Here is a 14292-nt window from a genome sequence, read left to right as displayed (position 1 = left end):
GAAACACCTTTCTCTAGATTTCTTATTATGAGAGAAGACCAAAGTCTTTTTTTTTTCCAGTTGGTGGGACCAACTGAGGCTTTATTTAGGGAGAGAAAAAAAATCAAATGAATTCCTTTGGGGTGAGGGTTTAGGCAAGAGGGATTATCCCAGGCATTAGAGAGAGTACCTCAGGAGTGGGTGAAGGATAAGGGAGAGCCTTAGGTGAGTCTCTTGTTCCCCATACACCCCTCTACAAATGTCTCCCTCATGGGCCTGGGGCAACTGGGGCAGTAGGAGGGAGTTTGGGAGGGGGGATATAGTGGCTGCTCACGTGGGCGGATATCAGAGGACTCAGACACCAGCTTCTCGCTGTGGGTCTCAGTCTTCTTCACAACCATGGCCTTGGTGTGACTGAAGGAACTGGAGCCCCCAGCAGACCTGAAGCTAGGCTGGAAGGAGCACAGGCCGTAGCTGAGGCCAGGGCTTGAGTGGCTCCCATGGGACATGCTCATCCCTCCTGAGTAGCCAGTGATATATGATATTCACGTTCTGCATCCCAGATCCCAGCCAGCTCTCCTCCCTCCAGCAGCCTGCAGTAGGTAGCGACCTCCACGTCCACATTTGCACAGCTGCTGCGTCATGTCCCGCTGGCTCACTCCAGCTCAGCCAGCTTGACGTTAATGTCCTTAATGGTTAGCTCCCCTCACTGCTCAGTATATCAGCAATGACGGCCTCCAAGGATGCCCTCTGGCCTCTAAGGGCCTCCATCTCAGCTTGAAAGTGCCTGATGTTGCAGTTCAGCTCAGAGATCTCTGTCTTTGTGCAGTGCAGGTCGTCCCTGTGCTTCCCAACCAGCATCTGCAGCTCCTCATACTTGATCTCTCGGCTGTGCCTGGCGGAAGGTTGCTGATGTAGCTCTCATGATGCTGCAAACATCTTCTGCTCTGCAGGAAGCTCCACTTGGTCTCTAGTATGTTGTTCTGTGGCTCTAGGAACTGCACTTTGGTGATGGAGGAGACAAACCTCTTGTTGAACATCTTGTTCTGCTTCTTCTCCTGAGTATGCACAACCTGGATGTTGGGGTTCACCTCTAGCCTGAGGAGCTCAGCAGGCTCCAGTTCACAGTGAATGCTGGGACACCCCCCATGATCACAGCCCCATCAGAGCCACCACCCAGACTCATGCTAGTGCCCAAGCTTCACCAGAAGCTACTATTGCTGCCCAGCTGGGAGAAGCTGGAGGAGCTTATGTGGGCACCAGGCATACTTATGTAGGAGTGGTTGCTGAACAGAAGGCCCCCAGGGCCACAGATAAACACCTTGTAGGATTTCTGGGTCACCCTGATGGACTTGCTGAAGGCCAGAGTGACGGCAGGCAGGCTGAAGATGACTGAGAAGGAGCCAAAGAGCTGCTTCTAGGTCAAGACCAAAGTCCTAATATTTAAATGCTTTTGAGTCAGGAAGTATGTGGGTTCTGGTCAAAAGAAATTCTAATGTGGCCTTATGCTGTATCTTTAGCCAGGCTGTGTTTGGCATGGAAGGAGCCTAGGGAGCCCCAGAAGATTTTAAGCAGAAGACTGGTCTCTCTTTGACAACTATTTGAAAACAGGTTTGAGAAAGGAGAGAAGGGACCAGCTACCCGACCTTCACATATAGAGTTTTCACTGGGATCTATTGTATTCTCTAACAATAAACTGCACAAAGGTTTAATATTTTTAATTACCTGCTATATTAAAGAACAGACCAAGCTACTGGGCCAAGCATCCAGTCTACAGGTAAGTGGCCTGGAGAAAGTGGAGGGGGCCATGAGGGCAGCTCCACAGCCCCCAATGTGGGAAGATAAATGAGAGAAGCAGGAGCCGCCTGTAATCGCAGTGACTCCAGAGGTTGAGGCAGGAGGATGGCAAGTTTGAGGTCAGCCTCAGGAACTTGGCAAGGCCCCAAGCAACTTAGTGAGATCCTGTCTCAAAATTAAAAATAATAATAATAATAATAATAATAATAAAAGGGCTGGGGATGTAGCTCAATGATAAAGGGTCCTTGGGTTACATTTCCAGTGAAGAGAAAGAAAGAAAGAGAGGGGGGGGGAAGAGGGGGAGGGAGGGAAAGGAAAGGAAAGAGGGAAACTAGGTCAAAACTCATTAAGTAGAAACCCACAAGTTGCCCATATTACATCCACTCACATCTCATTGGCCCAAATTCAGGTTGGGAATCATGGTTTTGGAGCTGGAGACCTGGTGCCTAGCTAAAACTCAAACAACTCTACTACTGAAAGGCATAAGCTAAAAGTAGATATAGGGAACATTTGAAAACTAACCATAAGTATAGTTTACAACGTTTCTTGAGATTGGACGTCAGATTCTCTTTAAAATTAGTCAATTCTTTCAAGAGTAAAACAAGTGTAAAACTCTGAGAGGTGGCTATTTGCAATGGCTCTCACTCCATTGCTTCATTACTACAATCACTGATTCCATGACATACAAATTGAACAAGCCTCTGAATATAGAGCAGGTGTCAAGGAGAGGGAATCAGCCCAGTGTAGGACCAGGCACCTCCAAAAACGCTGGAGGAATGTGAGCAGCCAGCATCTGACATTGCCTTCAATCTCTATCCAACCATGGTGACATAAGAGAGAAGTGCTGAGAAAAGACATAAATTTATCACACAGGAAAACCGAGATCCCCAAATATAATTGAATTGGAAAATGGGTCTGTGGGTATGAGTTTGCCTATGGGAGACACAGGACCCCCCCCCCCCCCCCGCGCGCCCGCCGGCCCCAGTCATCCTGACTCACCCACACTCACTGGTGTCCCAAGTGAAGGACTGTCTACCTATGGCTTGGAAAATGCAAAAAGAAGGATAAGAAATATGAGCAGGAAATGCAGACAGAGCCGTGACAACTTACAAAAGAGCAACTACTTTGAGTCTTCGCTCCCAGCTGTGAGAAACGATGAACATATCAAGGGAAAACTTAGAAAGAGCTGATAAGACAATTTGTAATAGCAGAATAATGCCATCCTTCCCGGCACAAATCAGTGGTCCTCCGTGAAGCCACAAGTCTGCTGGTGTCCAAGTATTAAGTAAAGGATCTAATTTAACAGAGGAAGCAATCCTGATGCTATTAAGCCCAATTTAATATTTATTTATACCCAAGGGAGCAGGGACACTAAGTAGTTTCCTCTCCTGGAGTGGATGTATTTGTAAGAGTGTTTTGTAAATTGCAAATCATTGTGCAAATGCTATAGAGATCTAGGCACATGTAACACATACACATTAATATGCATTAATACCCCAGGACCACTGAGCACTCTCCTCCACTTGCACTGTCTCTAGGAGATATTATAACAGTGCTTTGTAAATACACAAGCCCAATGCACATATAACAAGTGGTAGAGTTTTCTTAGTTTTTTTTGTTTTTTTTAAATTGGGAAAGGCAGCATACTCTACATCAGACCTCAGCAACCAGATCTGCCTGACAGAAGCTATGTGCAAGAAACCATCAAAAGCACAAAAAAGAAGCCAGCGCCTGCAAAGCAAGGACACAGCCCCTGACAAAAACCCCACATCTTTCATCATTTGGATAAATAGGACTCTTGAAAATAGTCCAAGAAGCTATGATTTGTTTCTTTCTGTGCTCTGACAGGCCACAGGAAAGGACAGTAAGGTTTTCTCTCCCTGTTTAGTGAGTTATTACACACACACCTACTTTTAAATGAACAATGAATAAAATATTTAGCATCTTATAGACTCCTGAAGATGAAAGGCAAATTGGGCAATACAAGATAAGTAAGTTGGACAGCACATTAACTATTACTGTTTCTTTCCATGTATAACCCAGGACTCCTCTCCCCACCGCTAAAACTGCAAAATAAAACAAAGAAGTCTAAGAGACAAGTCATAGAGTACTTAAAGCACATTGACTGACTTAAGTAACAGAGATACTGAGGTTAAAAAAAAAAAGCATAAGTTCAAAGCATCACTGTAAACAGTCTTTTCCACAAGAGCAATTACAATGTAAATCTCCAGGTAGAAAAAAAAAAAAAATCAACCCCAGCCAGCAGTCAATTTATGTCAAGCGACATTAAGTTAAACACTACCAAAATTGGGAGCAGGGCTGGGGTTGTGTCTCAGTGGTAGAGCACTTGCCTTGTATGTGTGAAGCATTGGGTTTGATCCTCAGCACCACATAAAGGTAAATAAAATAAAGGTATTGTGTCCATCTACAACACACAAACACACACACACATACATACATATATATTAGTTATACATATTAGTTATATATTAGTTATAGCATTTGTGCTATATATGTAGCAGTTGTGCACAAATTATAGATAGATAGATAGATAGATAGATAGATAGATAGATAGATAGATAGATAGACATAGATATGCAACTAAGACTATGAAAACACCCCATGGAGTTTGCCAGGACAGCATCTGAACCTCAACTCATGATTTTTTCTGCTTACTTCATTCTCAAGAACCCGACAAAGGCAGCTAACTTGGGCTTTCTGACGCTATACCAAGACTCTAAGTCCCCTTCTGAAGCCTGAGCTGGCCTTCAAGTTGTACTTGGAGCTCATATCAGAACTTCCCAGCCTCCACCATTCGATTCAGCCAGAATGCTACCTTGGCCCCTCAGTGATTGTGCCATAATTTGTGTGGGTTTGTATTCTGCTTTTATTTCATAAAATAACTACTGGAAAGTAAGCATTCAAGCGTTGTATTAGTGCCACCGAAACCATGTCCACTAAGATTGATGCTGGGGGCTTTGTCTTCAGCACCATTGCCCCTGCCTAACCTGGTCACTGAGGATCCCAACCTCTGCTTAGGGATGCTGACAAAGTCCCTGGACCATTCATTAGAAAAAGGGATGTCCACATAGGATCTGGATCTCAGTACCAGAGCAAGCATCATGTCTACCCCACCTCAAATACTGATGAGAAGAACCCCTGTGTGCCCCTCCTTCAGCACAGGGCCATGCAGGCTCCCTCAGTGGTCAGCAGAATGTCTCCAGGCCTTGGCATGGCTCCCCTCTAGGCTCCCCAGTATCCTCAATGCGCCAGGGCTAAGCCATTCCCTGACACCATCCCCTTCCTCTCCTTTGCTTAAATTACTATTTAAGTCACTAGCAATATCAATTCAAAAACTCAGTTCTCTAGACATATGTGCACAAATGAGAGATAATTCATATATTGTTTAGAGTAGCAAAAATCAAGACAGAAGAGAGGTATTGGAGAAACAGAGAAACCTAGCACGTTCTTATATAGGAAGATCCTTATCAGTAGGTCTCCCTAAGTTAGTCCATAAATTTAAGATGACTCCAAGTAAACACCAGAAGAATTTATTATTTTATTTTATTTTTTTTAGTGGACAAGTGTTCATAGGAAAAATTAACAAAAATACCCAGGAAACGGATAAGGGAGAACTGTCCCTCCCTGATACTCAAATTATAATTATACTCAAATTATAATATATTATTTAACAATGTAGCACTTGTGCACAAATAATTAATGGACAGATCAAAAACCTAAAAAAATCCATATATATATAGATACACACACATAGATAGATATTATATTAATATAGATGGTATTTCAAATCAATGTGAAAAAGATAATTTTAGATTAACTAAGTGGTTATCTTAAAAAAATAGAATTGAAACCACACATCATACCATGTGCTAAAATAAGCTCCAAGTGATACAAATATTTAAAATATAAAACTAAAATAAAACCATTAGGGAAGAAGAAAAACACAGGAGAATTATTTGATAACCCCAGAGCAGGGGAGGCTCAAGTATAGCACAAAAATAAAAATAAAAATAAATGGAGATAAATTCTATTCTATAAAACTTAAGATTTTAAGGTTTTAAATATAAAAATCATCCCAAGCAAAGTCAAATCCAAATAGCAAACCTTTGGGGGGGGGGGGGTCACTTGTAATTCATGTCTCAAACAAAGGACTAATTGTTCTAATATACAAAGAACTCCTACAAGTCAATAACAAAGATCATCAGAGCAAAAGAAAATCAGGGGACCCACAGATAAGAAAATGAAATATGAGCATGTCCAATTGCAGATGATATTAATGTTGCTAATGAGCTGAGCTTAAAGCTGGCATGAGCTCAATATAATCAATATCATCTCAAAAGTGGAAGAAGAGAATCAGAGAAAGAAAGGTGACAAGAGAAGCAGGGTCAGAGAGATGCATTCGTAATGAAAGAACTGCATGTTAAAGTCACACTTAAATGCCTTTAAGAAAAAAGTCTATCAAACTGGAAAGGATCAAAAGTTTTAAGACAAACTTTGTAAGCAAACATGAAGGAAAGAAACACCATTACCCACTGCAGATGAGAATGCACCAATACAAACTCTGTGGCTGCAGGATCTCACCAGAGTCCCATGTTCCCTTTACATATCAATTCCAATTCAAAGAATTTATCCTAGAAGCATAATTACACATTTGAGAAATAACGCCTGCCTTGAAGCCTCTTATACTAGAAAAAAAGTGACAAATGAACCAAATGTCTTAATAGTTAAATGAATTCTGAAAATGGTTTATGGCAACTGTATTAAAAAAGAATAACGAAGATTTTTACAATGAGAAACAAATTCTGACATCATTAAATGAGGAGAGTAAGGAACAGAATGATGTCAGTAGTAGGCTGGTGTTTATTTTTCTTAAAAGAGAAAAAAGATCATAATACACTGTTGTGATTTGGATGTGAGGTATCCCCCACTGTGTGTAGACATAAATATTTGCATGAAGAACTGGATCACAAGAAACCAGTAGGAATGGATGCCTTGAGGTCATAGAAACCTGGAGACAAGGTATGACTCAGGGTCATTTCAATGTGTGATCTTTTGCACATTTTGTTTTATTTTGCAACCTTATAAATACAACACCTTTCCTAAAATTAAAATGAAAATTGAAGATTGTACCTTTAAAAAGAGGACATATCATTTGAGATTTTATTATTTTTGAGCCCTCTAAAATCAAGCAATTTCCTCTGCCCATAGATCTCCTCATTTTCATTTCATTTCTCACAGTCAAACTTTTAGCAAGTTTTCAGGAACATTTTATATGAAGAGGGAATTGCCTTTACATTAGCATCTCAGATTTTTGTCTCACTTTGAAATAAAGACATCTCACACATGGAAGGATGGAACAATTCCCCTTGGACTCCCACCTGAGGTACATTTGCTGAGAAGGGACCCTTGCTTGAATGGGCTCTTTCCTGGCAACCTGTGATATGTCGTCAAATTCTTTGGTAAATTTGCAAAACTGAGCTCTTTTCACCATGAGTTCCTAACACTTTTGACCTCTATTTCCCCTTCATTTGTTTCCTGATTGGAGTGTAGAGGGGGTGTGGGATGTTCCTGGATCCCACTAAGGGGGAATTGAGCTGGGGAGGTATTAACTTTGGGTCTGGGGGATAGACAGAACCTTCCATGTTTTCTTGCCGGCTAACGGAGCCGAGTCCGGCGAGGGACAGCGGGGTTAAAAATACACAGGACACCAAGGTTCTTCATCCAGGAGGGAGCGTGTGCGCGCTTTATTGCCAGATTTGTTCCCTTTATATATCTTTTTAACAGCTGCGGAAAATTACTCAAAAGTGAGGAGGGAAGAGTAATAACTGCGTCCTTGGGTTACCGTCACGTCACCGTCCCCTATCAGGAGGCTCGAACAGGTCAAGATGTTCCCGAGACACATATGTGCGAGGCAGATAAACAGGGAACCGCAAGCCCGCGTCATGGCCTTGTGAGCTGGCCACATTGACATGCATAACAAAGAACTGGGGGTTGAGTCCCCAGGGGCCAGGGCAGGCCTGCTATCAGCATTTTCTTACAGTCACCTCCACATACAAGTTAAGTCATGGCTGGTGTCTCAGCACTAAGGATGGCTTCCAGGAAGGTCCCCTTCCCTGGCCCCAAATTGCTCGGATCACAGCACGAAGATGCGTGAAGACTCAGGGCTTGGGTCCTGCTGGCGTCTGAACGTGTTCTTCAGTACCTGCCATTGCAAACACTTGGGTGGAACAGAAACAAGATTCACAGTGTTTCAAGCCAGAGGCTTATCTGGGGAAAATTTTTCCAGTCCCCCACATGTAAAAATGTGAGCAGAGATCTCAATTTTGTTAAAGAAAAATAAAACTGGAGGCCACCATTTAGCTATGCCCAAGTCCAGCAACCCATAATTACCAGTCATTCTGAGTCCCCTGAGATGCTGTCTCTGATCACACACAGGAAACATGAACTTACTTCCCTGTCAGCATAATTCCTTAAAATTAAGCCAGTTCAATGGGGATGAATTATGATTTAAACAGCTCTGTTCATCCTGAAAAAAAAATTGTTACTGTGTAACAACTGATTGAAAAGAAGTCAGAATACTTATTCTTTCATGCTTTATAATCTGTACTGTAACTGTTGTAGTCAAGCTTCTTCCCATCTAGTTTGAAGATTAGTCCTTTTTGTGTAGCAATGAAGTTAATTTTTTCCTAACTTATCTGATTTTATTTTTAGCAGTGCTGATAGATGCATAGTCAAAAACAGTTTTCTTTCCATAGAACTCAGTATACACACACACACACACACACACACAGTAATATAATACATACAATTACAAACATACTGTACTTCATTCTCTTTTTTCCCTATGGGAATTACATAAAATGGAATTTATGAGGATATTTGCATGTAACACGCAAACCTACAGGGCATAATATAATAAGAACATCTCACCCTTTATATTGTTTTGTACTTCAGGATGTGACATCATATACTGGATGCACCCTCACTTCAATTTTAAAAAATATTTTTTAACTATGCTATCTTCCCAGTCTCTCTACAGAAAATGATATTGCAAAATCATTGTTATAAGGAGAGGTGACCGGAGACCGAGGGCATACATAACTCAGTGGTAGAGCATGTGCTTAGCATTTACAAGGCCCTGGATTCAATCCCCAGTACCAATACATAAATAAATAGTAAAGATGCAAAACAATTTCTTTGAAAAAAAAAGGAGGTCCAAAAGTATGCAGCTAAAAAAAAACAGTAAGAAAAAGATACTATAAAAGTATCTCAGTTCACTCAAATATCATTTTGTTTACTAAAATACCAGATTCATTCATACTACTTGTCAGATAGTTCCAATCTGTAATTTGCTATGATTTTTTTTCTCATTCTAAATATTCATTCTCCTACCTAATTTGTTTTTATATTATTTATCCTTTTTCTAAAAAGGCCTCTCCTCCCCTGCAGGAACTATGTAAACTGCCTGTCTCACAAAACTTGGACCACACCAGGTTTTCACCATCAATTTAAAATTAGAATTTGTCAATCTTCTGTGTGAAGATTAGAACTCTCAGTGCAGGGTGATTCCCTTTTTTATTCTAAAGACTCTGGCATCCAGATCAGCCCAGTAACTTGAGCCAGTGAAAATGCTCACAAAGCCCAGGTTTCTAAATCCCCCATTAACTCTCCTTTAAACCTTTGTCTCTTTCTCGGGGCTTGGAAAACAAAAATAGGTTTCTCCCCCCAGTCTCCTTAAGCCTCAGTCTGCTAATCCTCAAGTGCTGTCATTCTCCAAACGTGCTCCAGGCCTCAGTGAACTTTTCATTCCATGTCTCAAAAGCGGAGAATTAATTATCAGACTTAATTCACCCAGCAATAGAACCTTCGGCCGCGTGACACACTTTGCAGTTTCATCTGTAGGCCTTGGAATTAACCCAAGCAGCCCTGAATTTTCAGACCACACTGCTGTGCTGTTTTGAATTTTATTATGTGGGATGCTTTTTCCACCTACTGGCTATGTTGCAAACTCCCATCTGTCCTGGCAGGACTTTGTACCCGTTTTTATTTGTCCTGGTATTGAAGGTTGGGTTTTTAGCTCTAACCTGAAATCAATAAGAAACCCTCCACAGACAATCATAGTAGAGACTGTTGCGGTTGGTTTTTCTGTGCATTTGGGGGAACACCTCCCCCTCTATCCCTGACAACTGTACAAATGTGTGGTTCATTTCCTCCTTCCACAAGGAACCTGCTGCAGGCAATGTAGCTGACCATCAGTGGCTGCCCCCTCTGATGCAAAGCAGCTTGCAAGGCCACCTCTCTGCCGGCTGCTCCCAGGGGATGACTAGAGACAGTAGAATTTTGAGAACTAGGGCCTTCCTGCCCAGGGCAGCTTCCTCTAATAGGCAGTCTTTGCTCTGGGGCTCCCCACTGCCTGGTCAAGACTTCTGCACAGCCTCATCAAACTCTTAAACTCTACCTACCCATCCTGCCCTCTTCCCCTCTCTCCTCTCCCAGATGTCAGACCAGCATCCCAGCAGGGGGCCCTCCCTGCCTCCTCCTGAAATCCCCTGCATATCGAACTGCATTTTAGTGTGCGCTTCTCAGCAGACCCAAACAACAAGACTTCCCTACAACTTTTGAATTGTGTGGGCAAAAGGAAGGAAAAAAAAAATCAATGCTATTGTTTTTGCAATGAAAGAAGAAAATGATTTACGGGGCATCTACTAAATGTCAGCTATCACTAGGCATTTTTAAAATACATTCTCATTTAATTCATAAAGGTAAGCATTATTTTTCCCAGAAAAAAACTAAGTGAAATTCTTTTAAGTGAAACTTAAAAAAAACTAAGTGAAATTCTGCTTGACTGTGGATGCATAGAACTGCCAGCTCAGCTTAACTTTCTAGAGAAATTCTAGATTGGGTGTTAAGAGGCTTTTCATGACTTTTCATGAGCTTTTCATGACTTTTCATGAGCTTTTCATGACTTTTCATGAGCTTGGGGAAAGGTAAAATAAATGCATGATGTTGGCAGTTAAATGGAAGACAAACTATCTTTAGTGATCACATTCCTATTCTTCCTTCACTCCATCTACTCTCAAACAGGAAATCTGTCTGGGGGCCTTTGCCTTACAGATATGTCCACTACTCTAGTTCTTAAAATTCTCTGCCACAGTCCAAACTAAGCCTGAATCAATTTGGGGGAATCTCAGTCTTTTCACTGTAGCTTCAAACTGACAATGAAAATATCAAATGACTGTTATAGAGATCACTGGTAAAAACAATGTTTATGGGGCTGGGGTTGTGGCTCAGTGGTAGAGAGCTTGCCTAGCACGTGCTAGGCACTGCATTCGATCCTCAGCACCACATAAAAATAGATAAAATAAAGGTATTGTGTCCAATTACAACTAAAATTTTTTTTTAAAAAACATGTTTATGTTAGAACTCCCTACCTAGACTTTTTATCATAGTAAGAATTAAACCAGCCAGGCATACATATTGGCACACACCTATAATCCCACAGACTCAAGAGGCTATGGCAGAAGATCCCAAATTTGAGGCCAGTCTGAGCAATTTAGCAAAACCCTCAGTAACTCACTGATCCTGACCCAAAATTTATATATATATATATATATATATATATATATATATATATATATATATATATATAACTGGGGGTATACTTCAGTGATAAAGGTGCCACTGGGTTCAATCCCCAGTACAAAAAAAAAAGATTATACCATCAAAACAGTAAAACTTCTCTTAAAATTTGTATGGATATGTTAATTATGATAACACCAAGTCGTGGAACAGACAGACCTTGACATATGTTATCATTTGGATATGAGGTAAAGCTCATGGTGAGACAATTCAGGAATATTCAGAGGTGAAATGATTGAATCAGGAAAGCTGTAACCCAATCAATGGATTCATCTATTCGATGAATTAACAATTTGAATGGATTGATGGGTGGTAGCTATAGGCAGCTAGGGCATGGCTAGAGGAAGTAGGTCGCTAGGGGTCTGCTCTTGAGGATTATCCCGTCCCTGGCTCCTTGCACTCAAGCTCTCTCTGCTTCCTGGCTGTCGTGAACTGAGCAGCTTTCCTCCGTGGTTCCTTCCACACCCAGAGCTATGGAGTCAGTCAACCACAGACTGAACCTCCAAAATAAACTTTTCCTCCTCTAAGTTGTTCTGGTCGGGTGTTTGGGTCACAGCAACGGAAAGCTAACTAACACATCTCACTGGTTTAACCCAAGAGAAGCTTGTTTCTTGCTTGCATGAAGCCCCTCAGTGGGGGTAACAGGGTGGATGGTGGAATCCTTAGCCACATGCAGTCATTCATGAGCCCGGCTCACCAGAATTCCTGACGTCTTCAATACCTGGTATTCCCAAGGTGGCCTTGGGTGTTGACATCCAGGTCATTCAGAAGGTAGAGAAGGCACATTTCCTTCTGCACTTCTCACATTCCAACAATTGATGAGAACCATAACATGGCCACACTTAGCTGCAAGGGAGGCTGGGAAATGTGCTCCTGGCTGGGCAAGACTGCAACACAATGTGGGGGGGGCACTAGCCATCTCTGCCACATCAAGCATTGCCACCTAGGGTGGCTACCATCTCTGTTTGCCCATGACCCTCCAGTTTGGGCACCAAAAGTTCCATGTCCCAGAAAACCCTCCAGTCCTAGGCAAACTAGGACAGTTGTTTTCCTATTAACTGAAAGTGAATTAACAATTTAAAATAATAGCAACTTAAAAACTGGACAAAACTTTGGGGCGTGGTGGGGCACACCTGTAATCCCAGCAGCTCAGGAGGCCGAGGCAGGAAGACCTTGAGTTCAAAGCCAGTCTCAGCAACAGCAAGGTACTAAGCAACTCAGTGAGACCCTGTCTCTAAATAAAATACAAAATAGGGCTGGGGAGGTAGCTCAGTTGTCCAGTGCCCCTGAGTTCAATCCCCGGAACAAAAAAACAAAAAAAGTGGACAAAACTGCTTTTACAGGCAATCAAAGAGTTTTCCAGATGGAACAAAAATCTGAGCAGGTGATTACAAACTACTTCTTTTGGGCCAATTTTCTTTTAATATAGGGCAAAATTTTAAAGAATTCATGAAAACATCGACCAATTAGTAAAAGTCACAATCAGCAGAAAGCAAATTGGAAACAAAAAAAAAACCAAAAATCTAAAACTGTTAACAATCTTTCATAGTCCAGAAAATAAGAAAAAATGTTTAAGAGAACACAAAAAAAAATTGCTAAAATGACCATTTGAAAAAATAAAATTCTCAATATTTGAAAAAAGAGCTGTATTCATTTTTACCAATTTACTCTTTTGGCCACTGTGTTTTTGGGGTTGTTTTTTTTAAAAACCTTTAATTATTTATTTTCATATGGTGCTGAGAATTGAACCCAAAACCTCACAAATGCTAGGCAAGCGCTCTACCACTGAGCCAAACAGTGTATTATTTTTACCACTGTGTCCCAGACAGTATTTTTGCCCTTTGGTTTTATGCCACTTCAGCTGGCCTCCGTTCTCTGTTAACTGGAGGGTGGGTCCTAATTCTCTCCTGACGCCATCCACCCCATGGTATCCCTGCCTTCCCTCCTCGCCAGCTCATTCAACATCTGCAAGTAGCTTTGTCTCACAAGATCTCTTTCTTCTCACCCAAATAACCATTGCCCTCAAGTACAAAGTCAAAGTGTTTCCCTTCCATGTGTTCCCTCCCCCCAGCCCCACAGTCTCTTTCCAAAAGGCAAAGGAAGAAATAAAGTCTATTACCCAGTTTCCACATTCTCTCCAGAAGGAAATGATGCTTCATTGATTACTCCCCCATGCATATATCAGAATTAATCTCTCCCCTCGGCCTACATCGCACTTCCTTCCGGCTTCCTCTGAGTGCTATCATGGGCTGCTGGGAACTTCTTCATTGCTACTCTAAATTCCTTAAGGAATTCCATGTTGCTCCATACTCCTCTCAGAAGCTCCAAAAATGCATTGCATTGAGTGGATGTTTGTCTTGAAAATGTTAGATGAGGAATAGATCTACAAACTAAAGTCTCATGATAAAGTTAAACTCTCCAGGGAGCCTGAAATAGCTAGAGCATTTGCATTTAAACAATTTGCCAATTTTTGTGAGAAATTTGAGCTCTAGGAGGCTACATGGACAAATCAATAAATTCTGCCTTGCAGCTTCAACTGTTGGGAACCATAAAATTTTCATTCTGTCTTGTGCCTCTCAGCTTTCAGAGCACTGGCTCCAGCTCAATCTCCTGGGCATTGGGGTTTGTTGTTTAGGTCATTGCTGATTTCAAGAAAGTGAGTGGGGCTGAACCAGCTTTGCACAGCTGTGAATCCCAGCTGTGAATCCCTAGGGTGCTGAGATAACAGTGCTGTGTGCTAATCCAATCTGTGCTTTTCCTGGGGGCTGTCATTACTGCAAAATGAGGTGAACTTGGTGGAGGAAAACCTCTGAGGAGACTGCAGTGCTGTGAATTAGAAGTGATGCAAAATCATGT

General features: G+C 41.7%; 1 pseudogene; it reads right to left on the bottom strand.

The window, feature by feature from the left end:
* Positions 1 to 200: 200 nt before the first annotated feature.
* Positions 201 to 14292, bottom strand: part of LOC124099010 (keratin, type II cytoskeletal 8-like) — a 35726-nt pseudogene continuing 21634 nt past the window's right edge.

The sequence above is a fragment of the Marmota monax genome, unplaced genomic scaffold (assembly GCF_021218885.2).
Source record: "Marmota monax isolate L192 unplaced genomic scaffold, Marmota_monax_Labrador192_F-V1.1 WCK01_AAM20220418_F8-fsc00011, whole genome shotgun sequence".
NCBI classification, from domain to species: domain Eukaryota; kingdom Metazoa; phylum Chordata; class Mammalia; order Rodentia; family Sciuridae; genus Marmota; species Marmota monax.
This window is presented reverse-complemented; position numbering and strand designations above follow the sequence as displayed.